Below are 19,071 nucleotides of genomic sequence, written 5' to 3'. Positions count from 1 at the left end.
CTCAGAGAGGCCTCTAGGTGAAGTTCACTTGGGCTTCACCTTCCACACACCACAGGACAGCACCCAAGTCCTGGGCTGGAGATAGTATATGGGGGGTGGGGAGGGTGGAGGTTGCGGGTGGGCGTGTCTCCCCAAGCTGGGTAAGCTCTCCTGAATAGAAAGAAGTCCTTGCAAATGCAAAAAGAAGGAAGGAGGGGAGGGAGGAGGGGGGAGGGAGGAAGAGAGGGAGGAAGGAAGAGAGGAAGGAAGGAAGGAAGAAGGAAGGAAGATAGTAAGCTACAAGCTAGCTAGCTACCTTAGAGGCCTGTGGTGGTTGGGAAAGATCTCCTGCTAGCCACATACATTTAATTCTCCAGGCGCTTCAAAAACTTTGGGCCTGGAGTGAAGACGCTCTCCAATCGGGTGCCTCCCACCTCTTAGCACATCTGCAGTGTCCTTATTTCCTGCACCACTCCTACCTGCCTGGCAGAGTCGGTTATCACACTTTGGTCACTCTGGACCCTTGACACACTTCCTATTTGTAATGTTACGGAGAGGGGACAGTCACTGGGATCTGTGACTTTGTTTCCACCCTGTCAGTTGTGAGATGAAGTGAGGAGAACACTGGAGGCATCACCACCTGGTGTTTAATTGTCTAGGGTTTAGATGAGTAAGGTCTCCACCCCCTTCCCAGCAAAGGGGAGGAGGGCCTTGCTTTCAGGGGCCATGGAGGCGGAAGTGAGGGGTGGAATCCTTGCTTTTGGAGAGAAGGAAGCTGGGTCTTAACTGATGGAGAGTGGAGCCAGGTTACTTTCCTTCAGGGCTGGGGTGGGACCTTGAATCCGGTTATGGGAAGAAACTCTGGGAAGAGCAGATGCCCTGGCTCCCTTGCTAGAGCGGGCTTTTTTGCACATGCTTGTGGCAGAGTGGAAGGAAATGTGTTAGGCATGAAGATGCATAAACTCAGCCTTTCACTAGTGGCTTCTTTTCATAATGGCTATTTGTATGTGAATGTAAATGGGGTGTATTGGGTGCTCTGAGTGACACTGTGTAAGGTGTATTGTTGCTTATGTTCATTAGGACTTTATCTGCATGTGGCTGAAGGGACCAGTGTTTTACTGAGCAGTCCTTGCTTTTGCTTCTATAAGCAAAAGCTTACAAGGCCAGAATGAGTGTGTGTGTGTGTGTGTGTGTGTGTGTGTGTGTGTGTGGTATTGCTGAAAGAAATGAATTACCTATGCTGCTATGCTGTTCATTTTGAGTGTGGTGGATACATTAAATGAGTTTGGGGGAAGTACCTTTGGGGGAAACGTATGTGCCCTGACACTCACATAGGAGGATTTGGTTCTATTCTTTTTCATAGTCAGCAAAAATGACACACAAGAGCACGCGTAGCTAGCACAGGGAAGAACTGTGGGGATGTGGGCATAAACGGCTTCACACGTTGGTACAAACAGCAGGTCCAGGTAGAATGGAGTAGACATACAAAATAAACCTGTTAGATAAAATCTGTGAATAAGTTTTTGGAGTGGGCTGACATTTCCTTATACTGTTTTGACCATTTTCCTAATAGCATTTGTTGTGTGACTTTAAATGTGGTTCAGGGCCTTCTCATTGCTTGCAGTTTGAAGTCTTTGTTGGGCATCCCAAAAGTCCTCTTTGGGAAAAAGTTGTAATGAAAATTTGCAGATTCTCATAACAAGGACATCTATCCATTGTATTGTCTCCATGGACCTGTGGGTCTTGACCCCTGTGGGGGTGTTGAATGGCCCTTTCACAGGGGTCAAATGTTAAATACCCTGCATAATCAGATATTTACATTTATGACTCATGACAGTAGCAAAATTACAGTTATGAGGCAGCAACAAAACTAATTTTATGGTGTGTGTGTGTGTGTGTGTGTGTGTGTGTGTGTGTGTGTGGTGTCACCAGAAGTATATTAAAGGGCTGCAATATTATGAAGGTTAAGAGCCCCTGGTCTAGACTGTTTCAGAATTCACCCATTTCTTGCCTATTTCTCTTGCTGTAACTTTGACTAAGTCAGTGTCAGTTTTTGCCTGAGTTATTACAGCAATCTCTTAATACTCTCAGCCTTGGCCAATTTTAGCACATTTTAAATTCAGTGCCACAGTATTATTATTAAACTTTTTTTGGGGGGGGGCTGAGATCTGACTCAACCAGTGACATGCTTGCCACACAAGTATAAAGACCTGAGTTCTTTTCCAGAAGGCCACATGAAAAAGGCAGGCAAGTTGCTTGGCAGTTGTAATCCCAGAACTGGGGAGGTGGAGATGAGCTTGCTGACAAGCCAACCTATCTGAATTGAAAAGTTACAGAGAGACTGTATCAAAAGAACCAAGTGAGGTGACTGAGGGAGACACGTGAGGTTGACCTCTAGTTTTCAGATGCATGCACATACACACAGACATACCCCCGTACACAGTCTACCTGTGCATACATCTGAACATGTATACAATTACATATACACAAACCCAAATCAGAGAACAAATCCCTTTGGAGACCCTCAGTCAGTATTGTGGGAGGGAGTTGTGAGTAGCCCTTAGCAGGTAGACTCCAGGGATGTGCTAACTTCTCTACACAGGGCAGCTTCCGAAGCAAGGACTCATCTGGGCCCTGTGTGAAAACTCAGATCATGCTGTCCTGTCTGGTAAAGCCCTCCACAGCTCCTTTTTCCCTTTTCAGCCCTTCAAATGGCACAAAGCAGCGTATGTGTCAGACTGCCCTTCAGCTCTGACCTTATCTCTTGCTGCTTATCATTCAAAGAAGAGCCCGGGCTCTCCCACCTTTGGACATTGGTTCGTTGCGCCTGCCTCTGCTTGGGTCATTCTTTGCCCAGACTGCCACAGCTGCCGTACTCACTACTCCACCAACTCCTAATCTCCCTTTCAGTGTGCCCAATAATTCTCATCATACAGATAGTGTAGCCTTCTGTGACCATGTGTTCATAATTACTCTCCTGCCAAACTCTCAGTCTTCCTTATCTGGTTTCTTTCATAGCCTTAATGTTGTAATTTATGGTGTAATTTGAATATATATGTATGTGCATATACACACACATGTACACATACAAATACACATACACACACATACACACACACACACAGACATATCAGACATCAGGGCTCCAAGGTGGTAAGGATTCTTTCTGTGTCTTGTTAACTATGGAATCCCCAGAGCCTAGAACACTCAGTCACAGGGTTCTTGATGTTTGGAGACAGACTCTTCTTTATTGTAAAGGGCTGTCTAATATATAGGATAATGTCTGGTAGTACATATTTGTTAGACACATGCAGCGCTCTTTTTCAGTCTGTCACAAAGGTATCATGCGTGCTTGTTGTTTTTATAGTCACTATTGTGTTCCTTTGAAAATCAATTCCCACAGGGTTTTCTTCAAGGGTGAATTTCCATATTCTTCCCTGGAGCTCAACCCAGATTTCCACATATTTCAAATATGTTGCTGAACTTAGGTTCTGCAAACCTCATCTTGGGCAGACCAGTAAAGTGTCGTGGGATGAGACCCGGTAGGAGAACAGGTCCTCATGATGAATGGTGTTTTCCTGGGAATGGATTTTTCACAGTGGGTCACATAAGAAACAATCACAGCTAACCCAGATTCACACATTGTCAAGTCAGTGCACACTAGGGAAATGCAGAGCTGTTCTTGAGCTCTGGGGGACAAGTGGGCTGTAGGTCTTTTGGACACAGCACTGTAGCCTGTGGTTTGCTCTGCAGAAGCCTAAGGCTTTGTAGTTGCCTATGCTCTTTTCCTGGGCAGACTTAGGAACTGGCTTCATTGGGCCCTGGTTTCCTCCCACAAATTTTACTGCTGTTTCAGGCAGTATTGAATTTCCTGCAGATTAGAAATGGGAATGTGAGCGAGTGCTAAGTTAATCATGGCAAGATGGGATGCTACGGCGGTGCCAAGTGTGGATTCAAAGAGAGATGTGTGGAGTTTGCATAAGCTCATGGCTTAAAGAGAAAGGTAGACTGTCCTGTCCCACACACATCACAAGCACACTGGCTCTTGTGGAGATTTCCCCTTCAGCCTTTACACTAAAAGGTCCTTTTATTTGATAAAATAATAATCCATGCTTAGCAAAACAATTTGCCAAGTCCATCTCAATCTCTCCCTCCCTCCTTCCCTCCCTCCCTTCCTTCCTCCCTTCCTCCCTCCCTCCTTCCCTCCCTTTACTTCTCCTTCCCAACTTTGGTTTGTTTGTTTGTTTGTTTTTTCTTGTTTCTGTGTTTTTCTCTTCTTCTGATCTGTCAGGGCAACATTGGCATAAAGACTGAAAGCCTTATTCTGCCATTGTGTTTTTCCCTAACCATATGGGTGACCTTGGGCAGGCCTGGTGATCTCTGAACAGTAACATTAACTTTAGAGTGGTGCTGACACAGCCATCCATTAGCAAAGGTGTGTAGATGTGCTCTGTGTCCTTAGTGGGCTCTGATGTTCTGGAATGTGCTTATATTTGGTAGATGGTGGCTTAATTCTCCAAGGCCAGTGCTGTTATGCAATAAAACTTCCTCAATCTTATAAATTCTGTTTTGCTTTCCTTCTAACAAAGTGTTCAGAAATTTGTTTTTACTTTTTATTTTTGATCCATCTGATAACAGTCCGTGTTTGTTAAAAACTGGCAGGAGGGGCGTCAGCACACACATAGAACTCCATAGAGGGTATGTGTTCTCAAGTCTGAGTACCCAAAGTTACACCAGCAATGATGGCTGACTGAGACTTAAAACGTGCCATGTGCCAATCTATGTTCAGAGGTTTTTACATGAATAAGATATACTTAATATCAGGCTTATGAGATGGCTCAGACTAAGGCTCACAACCACAAGACAAGATATGTTTAATTTTCCCAAAACCCAAAGAGGTGCTAAGTGCTAAGAACAATGGTGGTACTAATTATGATGTTAAAATTATCTAGTCCTGACTCTATGCCAGGTCTTCTTCTGAACATAACTTTTGTTGACTCAGTTAACTCTCAGCCTCAGGCATCTGTATTTTTATTTTCCACTTATTTTTTTTACAGAGGGAAACTGAGGCATACTAACCCTCAGGCTCTTATAAATTACTGTGCACTGTCCTTTACAAGGTAGTGTGTGTATGTGTGATTATGCAGAATCCAAAGCTGCAGCCAAAGTGCCCAGTGGTATGAGGGTTAGAGCACAGGCCCCATTCAGTGACCATACAAGGCCGAGTGTGACCTGTTGGGCGTGTCAGCGATGGGGACTTATTAGAAGAAGCAGCACTGGTGGGGTGTGGACCAGCCGTTCTGTGAGTGAATGAGGGTGTTTGAGTTTGACCTTCAAAGTGAAGCAATACAAATGAACAACTGAGAAGGTGTGCAAAGGCATGAGATGGCATGGAGGACTTGCTCCTCAATGCAAGAAAAGGGTGGGTGCAGGGGGGCAGTTTAGAGAACCATGTTAGGGTTTGGATCATGGCTTGGCCATTTAGCTAGAGCATCTGGTTTAAAGATAACTAATGTCATGGAATCTCAATTAACTTACTTTCAAATGGAACCATTAGACCTTATATTCTTGAATTGATATAAGTTTTAAAACAGAGGCTATATATATATGTTTATATATATATGTGTATACACACACACACACACACACACACACATTATATATATATATATATATATATATATATATATATATATATATATATATATATATTCTTAGTGTAGCCCGAGGTATAGCCTGTAGTACCTGTGATAAATGATAGCAGCTCCATCTTTTCTGGGAAAATTATCCCGTAGCATTGTCTCCCCCTCTTACCAATAACTCAGCTCTTATAGAATCAGAAGCAAAATAGACAAGACAGAGGTGCCTCAACCTGGCAGATGTTCTAGCCTCATTATGCAGATGAGGTTTGTGTATGATTAGACAGAACACTTGATTAAAGTGGGATTCTAATGTTGGCTTTGCCTGTTATTGGAGATTTCCTCTTCCCGAGTGCTGCTATTTATAGAGTTTTTTAAAGTGTGTGTACATTTGATTCCCTTTGAGTTCTGCAGTGCAGTTTGCACAAGCTGATGTCTAGATCTGCTCCAATTGTGCAAGAAGTGGAAAATATCCTTTTTTTAGAACAGGTCACATGTGTTTACTGTCGGGGATAGGACCTCAGTGTAAAAAAATGTATCTTGGGACAAATCAAAGTTACTAAGTTTCTCTCTCCAACTGCTTTGTTTTAGAACTGGTAGTATTAGGATAAATAACAGGACAAAAAAAAAATCCTTGGTTACTATTCTTTTTTTGGTCAGCTGTCAAGGACAACAAGAAAGAGTCTCTTGTTTTTGTGTGTGTGCTTATGTGCATAGCAAGCATAAAATGTGCTGTACTGTTAGGTTCGTCTAATTGAAGTAAATCACAAAAACATGTTTAACCACTCTCCAAGTAAGAATTATTTGGAGGAAATTATCAGGAAGGCAAGTGAGAGACAATAACTGGTAATCAAAAGCTTTCGATAGAACACAGTAAGTTTAAGGTTTATCTAGAGTTTTCTGTGTCTTAATACTGTGTGGCTGGAGGAGGAAAGAAGCTGAGACACAAGGTCTGCAGCTTCTGTTGAGGCCATAGGGATAGACTCTCCACTATAATTTCCCCTCCCTGCTCCTAATACCAGCATTTCCCAAGGCTCACTTTGGCTTCTTATCATCAGTAAGCTCATTTCTCCAGGTTGCTTCAGAAGCATGGGTGCCTTGTTTCTTTGTCTAGTGTTTCCTTCTGTGTTGGGTTAAGCATGCTGTGGAGGATGAGGGGGTTATTCCTGTGGTATTCACATGAGACCCTTGTCCTGAGATTCCAGGAACAAGCCTCCTTTCCCTTCTCATGACTGCTGGGTACTTTTCAAGTGCTAGATGCTGTGGTCCAGGCACACAGACACAGCACATGTGGCATTTTTGTTGTTTTTCTATTAGAGCTGTTAAGTTGGGTCAGGGTGGGCTGAACAGCAGAGCTCTGGGAGAGGGGAATAAGGGTATTTGGTGAGAAAAGAATCATAGGGCTGAACGTTCTACCTCAACTTCATGAGGGCCCTCTTGTGGACTCCTGAATCCCTGCCCGCATCAAGTCATATTAAGCAGGAAAAGCATAGCTCTAGAGCCAGAAGGAGCTGGTTGTGTTTATTTTTCTTATCTGCCCCCCCTTTACATTAGTTATTTATTAAGCATTTCTACTATGTGGGGGCTTTTGCTGGCTGCAGGCAATGATATGTAAATCAGATAGCCAGGGTTTTTACTAGCACTGGCTTCCCTCTTGGAGATAGGGACCTCTAAGTTAATAATGAACCAAAGAATCAAACAAGGCAATTTTTGGTAACTGCAGCGAACATTAAGCAGAGTGTGTTACTGGTGAAATGTAACTGAGGACGAAGCAGCTTTTGTGGGGTTCCTTAGGTGGGGAGCATGTGAAAGACTTGCCTTTGAAATAAGACCTGACTGACATAAAGGTGCTACTGCTCTGTGACTTTGTCCAAGTTACTCAACCTCTCTGAACTCCAAGTTCCCCCCGCCCTACCCCCCCCCAGCAGAAGAAGTACTTTGCAACGTTTCTACAAAACTTAAAAGGTGTAATGTTTAAAGAGCAGCTAACATCAGCTTGGTGGTAAGTAGAATTCTCCCTGAATGCCTGCTTAGGACTGATTGAAGGTAAGATGTAAAAGCAGAGAAACAATAGACATGAATCTTTGTTGTGAATATTTATAGCTTGCTTTTGAGTTTTTTCTTAGTATTGGATGAGTCAAGTTTCAGGCTTGTTCTGTAAAATTTACCCCCAACTAACAGTGGAGATGGTTCTTGCTTTTTATTATTATTTTTATTTCATTCAGAATGGTGTGGCTCCATGTGGCTGTCCCCTTGTATCTGCACTCAAGTCACATCTGACCCTGCCTAGCCTAGGCTTTTGGCTGGACCTGGGGTTACATTTTTGGGTCTAAAGGGAAGGTCTGAGGAAATGAGGGTTCGACAGCAGATTTCACAAAACCTGGCTTTCAGCTGTGGGTCTCAGCACTGGATTGTGCCTCCGACAGGAGCAGGAGGCCTTAGCGCCTGTGCAGAAGTGAAAAGAAGTTGACTTCCCACGGTCCTCCCAGCTTTCGGCCGTTGACATCCAGACGGTAGCTTTTACCATGGCCTCTTTAAAAATAGTCTTTTTCAAAAATCATTTGGACTTCAATAGTTCTTTCATTCGCACACACACACATAGACTGACAACTTTTAAAAGGAAAGATCCTACATCATGAGAAAGCAAATATTTTCAGTCAAAATCAGTGAGTTCATGTCTAGGGGAAGGCACTGATGGAGTCTGGTTCTTCTATAAGAAGCTGTGGCTCATTGAGCAATTTCAGGAAGACATGTGTGGGCTTCGCCTTCCCCTGTCCTGCCCCTTCCCCAACGTGAGTCACTTGCTGAATCATCCACACACATTCTCTCACTTCCCATCTGATCAAGGACAGCATTGGGAAAAGTGGCTTCCTGCCCTATTGAAAACACACACAGTTTCTATTTGCAGACTGTATACTTTCATCAGGAAAAGCGTGGCTTGTCTGAAAGAAGCTATAAAGCAGAGAAGGTTTATTTGGTATAATGACTGGGGTTATCTATGAACTTCCAGAATGACAGTCAGATTGGCTTTACTGCCTTTTTACATGAGAATCACAAACATGACTTTCTTATTTAACCCAGGCACTGGAACCATCCAGGTAAAGTCTGATAGACGACCTAGATGACATGTGGTTCCCATTGTTCTTCAGACATGACCAAGGTCCCTCCCAAACTAGCAGACACAGCACTCTACAGTTAAGTTGGTGAGGCCACACATGGTCATGTTCCTGCTCAAGTCTCAGCTACCTTTATCTTTCAGTTTTCAGCAGACGTGAAGTAACTTACTCCAGCACTAGCTTTCCCCTGTTGTGTTTCTGAGCCTGCAGACTGGCAATGTACAAACTTTGTACCTTGGTCGGTAGAACCCTTTGCAACCAACCAATCTATAATGCATTTGGCTGAGAATGACTAAGAATAATTATGATAGTATGACCAGTTAGTTAAGAGTCCTTTGCTTGCAAAGGAATAGGGTGACTTCAGCAGTGCACTCTTGAAAAGTTTATTTTTCAAGTAAGCATTTACAGTAGCTTAGGTGAAGCCAGCCCAGCAAGCATGAGCAGCTGGTGTAGTTCCTTGTGACATGCACGAAACACTCGTGGAGAGTAATTTGAGAGGTTGGCCACTGATGGCAGTGTCCAGGACGGTCAGACTGCAGACTTTTTGGAACCACACCTTGTACCATTCATCATAGCATGGTAATTTCCCCTTGTCATCCCACTAATAATATTTTGTCTAGGTAAATGCTGGGTGAGCAAATGGCGAATGACAGGAGCTTGGAATGCAGTCCCAGTGATGCAGATGACAGGGAGAAGCTTTGCACTGAGTTGGAAGGGAATGAGAGGGTTGATTGGGTTTGCCTGGACATCACAGCAAAGTCACTGAAATGCACAATTTAACAGAAGCTGAGTGACAAAGACATTAGTTGAGGTTTGTTTGTTTTGCAGCAGGGTGGCAAGGGGGAGATTCAGTGGTACTCTGTGGTACTCCATTGACTTTGGAGAGTCTTTCCTTAGTAACTTCTTTTTGTCTCTCTTGATCCCACACACCCGACATCATTCCAGTTAGTTCTTCCTGGCAGCCAGCATCCTTTTCTTTATGTATTTCTCCTACTGGACAATCTCTTTTTACCTATGAGCAATCTCTTTCCCAAGTTCATTTCCTCTCACATAGTCAGCTCTTAGAGTTGAATTTCATGATCAATGCCTGGTCCCATGCCCTTAGTTTCAGGGATGTGCTGACTAGTGAACCCTAAGTGAACCCCAAGATTTCCTTGGGTACTGCCATATCACTCATGTAGCTCTGGTAAAGAACTTTATAAAGAGAATTACCCTCCTTTCTCAAACAAACAAACAAACAAACAAACAAGCAGGTGGTGGTTTTTATTTGTGATCATTGATTATCTTGGATCTGACAATACAAACAACGCTCCATAATTTTTACTGAAGACATTCTGTGTCAGAGAATTTTTCATTCTGAAACAGCAGTCCAAGAATAATTTAACATGGCGGTATGGGATTTATGGGAATCTACTTAAACAGTGATATTTTTTCTTTAGTAAGTATGCATCACTCAAGTATCCCCTCTGGGTGGGTTGGGGGGAGTCCAGTGGGCTGCTCCACCCCACTTTCTGATCTAGTAGCCCAGGATAGGGTCAGAGAAGTCACATTTCTAAACAAATCTGTAACTTGCTCTGGTGAGGGCTTGGATCACACTTTGAAAATCATGAATAGGTGGTAGAGGGTAGCCTTTCTCAATGAACTTGAAATGAAAAAACTTGCAAAGACTTTGGTTATAAATAATGTATAATAACAGGCTTGGCCCCTATCAAGTAGCAGAACATTCAAATTAATCATGTTTAAATAGAAAAGGAAACTATTGGTTCCATGACACAAAGTCCAGGGGTTTGGATGACAGGTCTACCTGAGAGTATATTCTGAGTGACTTGAAGTTCACCTATTTTATTTCCCTAGGGACTGGCTCACATCTCGAAATGGGGGTGGTTTCTTCCCAGCTCTGCGAGGGTGGAACTGGAAACAGTCCGAAGTCACTTGACTGAGAGATTGGGTTGAGAAACAGGGTGATGGTGGTTTGGGGCACGTCCACATGACCGAATTGTTTTCCACAAAACTTCTGCTGAATAAAACGTGAAATACGACTTTCAGCCTGTTTTCCCATCTCTAATGAATTCCAGACAGTTTGTAAAATGTGGGAGTTTCCAAAACAGAGAGGTGGGGTGACTGGGCTCCGCCAGTGTCCTTTCCATGGCGCACAGGGCTGCCCTGACATAGCCGCTTCCTCTTTGTTCTGAACCCCTGCACTCTGCCTATTCCTCGGATTGGGGGGTGGGGCTGTGAAGAAGGAAGGACAGGGCCAGTTTTGGGTCAGACAAATTAAGTTCCTAAGAAAGTTCCAGACTCTGGATTTACCAGAAATGCAACCTGTGCCTGTGTTTAATCCACTTAGACCCAAATGTTTTGGATTATGTGTTTTTGCTGTTGTTGCCCAATGAACTTCTCCAGAGAAAGAACCCTCATCTGCTCTCACCATAAACGGGTTAAGAGTTTTCACCACCAGTTCAGGAAGTCTAAATTTAGGAGAAGGTGGATTTGAACTTAAATCTCACTTTCATCACCCATTAGCTGAGTATCCTGAGCTTGGTACCCTGGGTATGGGGGGGGCGAGGGTCCCAGCTTCAGGGCAGGCCTGAGAGGCATTAACAAGTGGGTGACAACTCTGTGTGAAGTTATAGGGTAAATGTGTGAATTACAAGGTGTGTAGGGGCTGGTGACATAGCTCAGCCAGTAAATGCTTGCCCCTTGAGTGTGAGGATCTGAGTTTGGTTCCCAGACCCCATGTAAAAAACTAGGGTGTGGTGGTGTGTGTTTGTAACTAAGCCTTAGGAGACAGAGACAGGTGGATCCAGGGCTCTGCATGCTGGAGGGCTCAGTCTACTTAGTAAGCTGCAGGCCAATGAGGCCCCCCCTCCCCATCCCAGAATAAGTGGATAGTACCCGAAGAACCATAGTCTGGCCTCCATATGCACTTGTACACATGTACACACATGAACTTTCTCACATAAACATATAGAAATGTGAAGAAATATGTAAGTGTAGCTGTTTGCCCAAATCCTGGCTGTTAGTCCCTCCTGGTTCTTTTCACACATATCATCAACTAGGTTTTTAACTTGAAATGAATTTTCAGTTTTGACACCATAAGAAAGGAATAACCAAGGACAGTCAAGAAGAGAAGTATATCCATAGAAAAGGCCCCACACAATCGCCAAGTTGTATCATCAGCATTGGGATCTTTGAGAGTTGAGCCAGGTCAAATAGTGGGGAATGGTGGGATGCCTCAGAGGGAGATATTTAAGGCTGGCATGAGCTGTTTACATACAAGGCGTTGTTACCCTTTGTCGCCAGTGCAGTCTTTGTCTTTATCAACATGTTTCCTTTCATCATAATTACAGAGCATGGCTGGGTGGAGAAGGCACAAGAAGAGGCACTAATTGGATTGAGCAATATCATGGGAGCTCACTGTGCTGCTGTTGTCTGCACATGCTCCTGTGATTGCTAACTGTCCCTATCCAGGCTTGTTCACGATGACTTCCTGCTCTCTGGTCACACACGTGAAAACCATCATCTTTTTACATAGTTATATTTATCCAGTGTCAGTCAGAAGACCTCATATGCCCAAACTTCAGGATCTTTTTGTCTTCCTATGTCCCTTAGGAGATTAGAAACTGAGTTTTAAATGTCATTCTCCTACACCAGCATTTCTTGACATCACAATTGTTCTCTCCTTGAAGGCGACGGTTAACCAAGTCTTTAGAAAATAGAAAGGAGTTAACTTGAGTAGCAACTGTCTTTCTTAGGAGAGCAAATTTATTACAGTCTAGGTATATGTATAGCTTCATTAGTTAGTGGCCAGCCATGTTTCTGGGTACCAGGTTGCTCATCTCCTTGACTTTGTGAAATAATGACATGACAAGTAGAGATTACAACAGATTCGGGTGTAGTGATGTACACCTATGATCCCAGAACTCTGGAGGTTGAAGCAGGACAATCTTGAATTCTAGTCATGTTGGTGACATAGCAAGACCCCATTTCAGTAAACCAAACTGAATCAAACGGAAACAGAACAAAAGACTGTACTGTTTGCCAGATGTAACTGCTGCTGTTACTCTGTGCCAGTTATTGCCATCTGTGACGGTTTGTAATGCTTGGCCCAGGGAGTGGCGGGATTAGAAGGTGTGACCTTGTTGAAGTCGGTGTGACACTGTGGGTGTGGACTTATGACCCTTACCATAGCTGCCTAAAAGCCAGTCTTCCACTAGCAGCTTTCAGATGAAGATGTAGAACTCTCAACTCATGCCTGCCTGGATGCTGCCATACTTCCTGCTTTGATCATAATGGACTGAACCCCTGTAAGCCAGCCCTAATTAAATGTCCTTATAAGACCCGTCTTGGTCATGGTGTCTGTTCACAGCAGTAAAACACTAACACCATCCTTGCCCACGGTAACAGTTTGGGAGATCTGTGCTTCCACTGATGTCTTTGCAGTGAAAATTAAGGGTCTTGCATGGAAATGGAAAAGATGGAAAATCAAAGAAATGTTCATCTGCAGGAGCTGTTGATAAGTATCTAAGTCACAATTGGATCTTCTATGGCTTAAACACACAAACTGTGTGGTTGTTCTCTAAATGTGTATGGGTATATGCACCTAAATGTGTATGGGTATATGCACCTAAATGTGTATGGGTATATGCACCTAAATGTGTATGGGTATATGCATCTAAATGTGTATGGGTATATGAATCTAAATGTGTATGGGTATATACATCAGAATTTTGAGCCCATATTAGTCCTGAGTGAATTGAAGAGTCTTCACACCTCTTCTCTCAGCTATCTGCTGCTATCATGTAGGGATGGGAACAGATTTATCAACCAATTAATGTTGTGTGAATGTGTATAAATAGTATATGTATGCATGTGTACACACACATACACACACACACACAGTTTCTACCTGAATCCTGCTCTGCATCCTTAAAACCAGTATTTTTTCAGGGTAGTTTCTTAGAAGGTTCTTCGTCTTCTTCTTTTTTTTTTTTTTATGTTGTTGAAGCAAAGATGCGCAGAGCCAGAGCCAGGTTCTTTGCTGTCAGAGTCAATGTGTTTGGAGAAGTCCTTGGCACAGGGGAGGATGGATCCTAAGGAAGGCTGCTTTGATCTATCAAATCTGATGGTTTTCTGAACCTGGACCTTCAGTGAGAAGAGTTGGTGACCATGTGGAGAGTTAGCAACACAGAAGAGGGCAAGGCAGGCAGCTGCGATGGGAAAGTTGTTCTGGAGATTGTCAGGGTAGATTTCTCTCTTTGGCATCTATCTGGGTGGATATGCCTTCTGCTCTGATTTTTCTGAGTCTTGGCTTGGAAGTTACTTGTTGCATTTGGTATACTTATTTTGCTCTTTGAGGTGAGGGTGTACCTCCCAAGTATTGAACCCACTGTGATAAGGACAGCATGAGCAAGCCTGAGTGAAAACTGTCGGACTGGGCCAGTGGATGGGTGGCTTGCTGGCTAATGACTCAATCAAGGGTCGGAGAAGGTCTTTCTAGAAGAAATGAGTTTGCTTGGGGGTTACACCACCTACTCTAGAAATAAAATCACTTTAAATGGTATTCACTGAGGGCATTCTTCTTGTACTGAGAGCAAGCCACTGTACACGAAAATCTTATTTTAAAAACAAACAAGCTCCTTATATTTACAAATAGGCCAGTGGTAACATTTTCTCTTTTCCTCCTCTCCTCCTCCTCCTCCTCTTCTCTCTCTCTCCCCTCTCTCTCCCTCCCCCTTCTTTCCTCCTTCCTCCCCTCTTCTGCCTTTGTCACTGAGTCCCCAGGAGAACAGAGAATTTGCTAGACTTTTGGGTATGTCAAGTGCCCAGGACACTAGGTGGTCACCAGATCTTTTTTGAAAACAGAATAAAGGAAATGTGTTTGCAATGAAGCTTAGTTGCCAGAGTGTGTGCTTAGCATGCATCATTTCTAGAGTAGGTGGTGTAACCCCCAAGCTCATTTATTCTAGAAAGACCTTCTCCGACCCTTGATTCAGTCACTAGCCAACTGTGGAGCATACATCTTCAATCTCAATTCTTCAGAGGTGGAGGCTGGAAGATCTGAAAGTCAAGGTTACCCTTGGTATAACCTGGAATATACAAGAGTCTGTTTCCCAAGCTAAAACTACAAGAAAACCCCCTGAACAAGAATCGGAGAAACTCTTTCCAGTGTTTTCAAAGGGCTCTTCTGGGAAATGGGAGGGAATGGTTTCAGACTTTACCCTTGTTAGCTATCCTTCTTGTTAGATATTTCTATTCCCTTCTGTTGGGCCAGCAGTGCGATTGTGGTGTCTTCAGTCCTCAGTAAGTACATGAGTTGACTAGAACTGCATTTGCTGTTGGCGCTGGGCAGGCAGTGCAGCTATAGCCAGCACACCTTAGTTTTGGTGGTCATGTTCTATAAAATCACTAAAACCCATCCATTTTGTGAATATCAAATCATTTCTAGGACAATAATGAGGTAGTTTCCTGAGAGCACCTAATCCCAAATTTTTTGTTAACCAACCAATAAAAGCTCTGTTTTTATATGTGTTTCTGTTTAAGGACACTGTATTTTATGGATATTATTGACTTATTCGCATTGAACTGACCAACAATTCCGCATCTCATGTTGGAGTAATGCTCATTTTGCTACCTGTGTTATTTCCCCATCTGGCAGCCTCATTAGCACGAGGAAGGCAGTGGCTCAGCCTTGGCACTTTGCCTGGAGCTGTTTAAGTAGTGGGGTCACCATTACAAAAACACAAGTGCGCAGACAGTCCATGAAAGGATGCTTATCTACGGTGGGCTATGAACTTGGGAAGAGGGAAGCAGGTCCTAACCTCATTTGACCTCAGAGGGGAGTGCGTACACTGGGCTGCTTGGGTTTCTTGCTATTCTACCAGTGTCCACAATTAACTACAAGAAAGCTGCAGATGTGGATACTTGTGATTATAGATTTTAATTACCAACTGAATTTGAAAATAGGGAACCCATGAATAATGAAGATTGACTTTGCTGAAAGTACTCTTCTTGCAGCTATATCCCTATAGCTCAGATGAAGGAACTCAGCCTTCCATGGTACCCATCTGTCTGATCTAAACATCAACATCTCTGCCAAGCTGTTAATATTCTCTGTTCGTGTTGTGTATGGAATTTCTGACTTTGCTATAGTTCCCTTTGTTCTTGTTTAGGAATGCGGGATAAGAGAGAAGTCCTGGGTGTTGGGGGGGGGCAGAGAAACTCTGAGGTCTTCACTGAAGAGCCCGGGAGAAAGAGAAAGCAGGTGGAGCCTTCCAAACGCTGGTGAAGATAAAGCTGAAGTGCCTGGTCCAGCTCGCTCAGGGCCTGGGGCTTTCAGGTGGTGATTTCGATTTCTTGAGCATATTATAGTTCAGCTGTCATTGTGGTAAATGTGAGCCAAGTACTTGTTAGTGGGGCTGACAATTCTTCTAGGAGGAGGCAGAGAGCTACTGGTTTCGGACGTGCAATTTATGAACAAGAAAATACAAGAGCCCACCAGCAGTAACCACAGCAGCCTGATCTAGTATTTTTAAAGTCCTTATTGTGGCTGGAGTCTTATGTTGAAGTTTGGCTTGCCTTTTCTTGTGTGTTTGGGTGTTATAGTACTGTACAAAGTATGCATGTTTGGTGTGTGTGTGTGTGTGTGTGTGTGTGTGTGTGTGTGTACTATCAGGAACAAATAATTAATACCTAGGTGAATTTTAAACACATCAAGCCATCTGCTACCCATCAGGTATGGTGTTAGATGTTCAAGACACTTTTGTGTAGATTAATTCTGTTACAAGATTGGTGAGCTCCAATTTTATATAGGAAGAACTAGAGTCTTGCCTATCTCCTTTTCCTTTGCTATGTTAGGGATTTTAACCTAGGACTGTCCCAACTTGGGTGCTCACCTCCTTCTACATCATGCTTCGGAGTGAGTGCTGGAGATGCTGTGGTTCAGAGGGAGTGGCAGGTGTGATCAGGGGTGACAACTCATTGTTTTTGGAATGGAAAGAGGACTAGTTTCTGATGAAGTAAAGAACAAGAGCTCTGGGTGTGGCTGAATGTCTGAATCCAAGATAAATAGATCTATGTATTAAAGGTGCTCCCAGCATTCCAGGATAAAAAGTCCTTTGTTTTCCAAGCTGCTTCTGAAGAAGGAATGGGAGATAGGGTGTGATTGCTCCCAGAAAGGTAGCAGAAGGTAGGATATTGGCTCCTTAATCACTCTCAAGGGCATTGTGGGTAAGTTGTTGGTTTCCCCCATTACTTATTAAAGCTGTTCTTTGAGACTTGCTTCCTGATGTCTTCAACAACCTTGTAGACACACCCCCATCATCGTGTTTACCACTGGACATGTACTCCCTATCATCTTGGTGTTTTTCACTGATTTCTCTTCTCTCCCAACCCCTACCAAACTTGTTAATTGCTTTTCTTGTGTGCCTTCATAAAGTTGTAGCCAGTGTGTTCCCTTTTGGACTGTTTATCTTTGACATGCCAGAGTTCTTGAAACATCGTAATGTTGTGTAATGAGCCTGACTTCTGCCTTGACATGTGGGTGTTAAGCGCATTAGTCACTGCAAAGCATTGAGTTAAATATTTTCAATAAAAGGTTGTAATGATCTAACAGAGAGGAAGAAGCTGTAAACCACCAGTTGATGGCTTTAATGGGGAGCTGTGTACTTAGTGGGTTCCCCAAGCAAGTTAGGATCCATAGCCCAGATGCACAAGGCTTCCTATTCTTAATAGTGGGAGAGGAGAAAGATGGACAGTTCAGAGGGACTTTATTGTCACACATGAAGAAAAGCACCAACTGTTCAAGTTTCCAGAGCTCCCCGAGTCCTTATCTACCAAGTATCTTTAACTCCCACAGGAAATGTTAAATCCTTCTGGGAGACATTATCAATAGAGACTTTTGGGCTGCGTCTTAAGCCTCATTAAAGGCCCTTAGCCTTGTAATCATGATCAGTCAGTATTGGAGAGCTATGAGGGAGTTCTCCACAGCACTGTGGAAAGCCAGAGCTGAATGAGAAAACGCCTGCACCTATCGAGTTGGTTTTATGAAGAGTTTTGGGCAGCATTACTCACTATGAAACTATGTTCCTATTGCCCTGGTTTATCTCCACAGACATCTACCCATGGCAGAAGGTTGACTACTTGTCTCTCCGTGTCTCTGGGCATCTGAAGATGGTTGAGGTACATTGCTTTGGTCCTTTCTGGGGAATGTATCACAGCCATGGACCTTTTGGAAATGCTGTCTAGAGGAGTGTTTTGGTAATTGCTTTGTTCAGATGGTGGGCTGTCTTGTTTTCAGAGTTGGAAGTTTAAATGAGATCGTGGGCTACTTCTCCTCTTCCTTGCCAGGGATCTTTAGTTGTTTGGTTAAAAACCTCAGAACTATGTACCTTTTCCTTCCTAGAGAGTTTGCAAACCAGAGGGGTTGTTTTCCTGTCTAAGCAGAGTCTGTGGCTGCTGTTAACATAGCTCAGCCCTAGATGTTTTCAAAGCACATCTGAGTGGAATCATTTCGCTTCTTTGAATCCTTTTCCTTTGTAGTGTGGCATCGTGTACATATTGATCACTGTCTTCATGATCTAATAGGCAACTGATGATAGTTTTGGGACTGGGGGATTTGTGGAGAGGAGATCTATTCTCACCATTTACCTTTGTGTCTTTTCCTTGCAAGTATGAATGATCTCTTGTCCTCCTGTATAACACACGTCCCATTTATTTGTCTCCTCCACTCCCTGAATCTATAGATGAGGGCACACTTTTGAATGGGAGCCTAGTAACCTGTTGATGTAAAGTGTCTTTTACCTTTTAAGATTACCATCGTTAGCACCTCCCTCCTTCCTGGCTGGGTTCCCTGTCATTTTAAGCAGGCAGCAATTACAGGTTTGCTAAAGAAGCTGGCTTCTGCTGCCAAGGCTCCTATTAATTATCACTCTATCTCTAATTTAGCCTTCCCAGTGTTGAGAGAAGGCACATGTAAGCCTTCTGCTGAAGGCTGCAATGAGATCGCCACAATAACCTTCTTTCTGAGCTGGTCGTGTGGACTCTATGTTCAGCCAAAGGGCCAGGGTGGCCCTGGTGAGTGTTTTCGTCTTTCTTCCATAGGCTGTTTGGTTGTTCATGTTTAGCATGGTTTGTTTTTATCTTCTGGTTCTGGCCCGAGTAAGAGTCTAGTAAGCCTTTACCTTGAGATCTCAGACTTATTTCTAGTCTGTTCTTGAACCTAAGACGAAGACAACTTGAGAACATGTAAGTGATTTTCCCACCAGCTGATTCCTCTATGGTTGAAGAGTAAAGAGACCATGGAATTGACTCTATGCCTCTCTTCCAGAAGGTAATAT

General features: G+C 43.4%; 1 protein-coding gene across 8 annotated transcripts in view; it reads left to right on the top strand.

The window, feature by feature from the left end:
- MITF (melanocyte inducing transcription factor) overlaps positions 1-19,071 on the top strand; it is a 200,823-nt gene that overhangs the window by 719 nt on the left and 181,033 nt on the right. The gene's annotated exons all lie outside the window — the stretch shown is intronic.

This window comes from Micromys minutus (genome assembly GCF_963924665.1).
Source record: "Micromys minutus genome assembly, chromosome: 3".
In the NCBI taxonomy this organism is placed as follows: Eukaryota; Metazoa; Chordata; class Mammalia; order Rodentia; family Muridae; genus Micromys; species Micromys minutus.
Note: the sequence above shows the minus strand (reverse complement) of the source record. Positions and strands in the feature narration are given on the sequence as shown.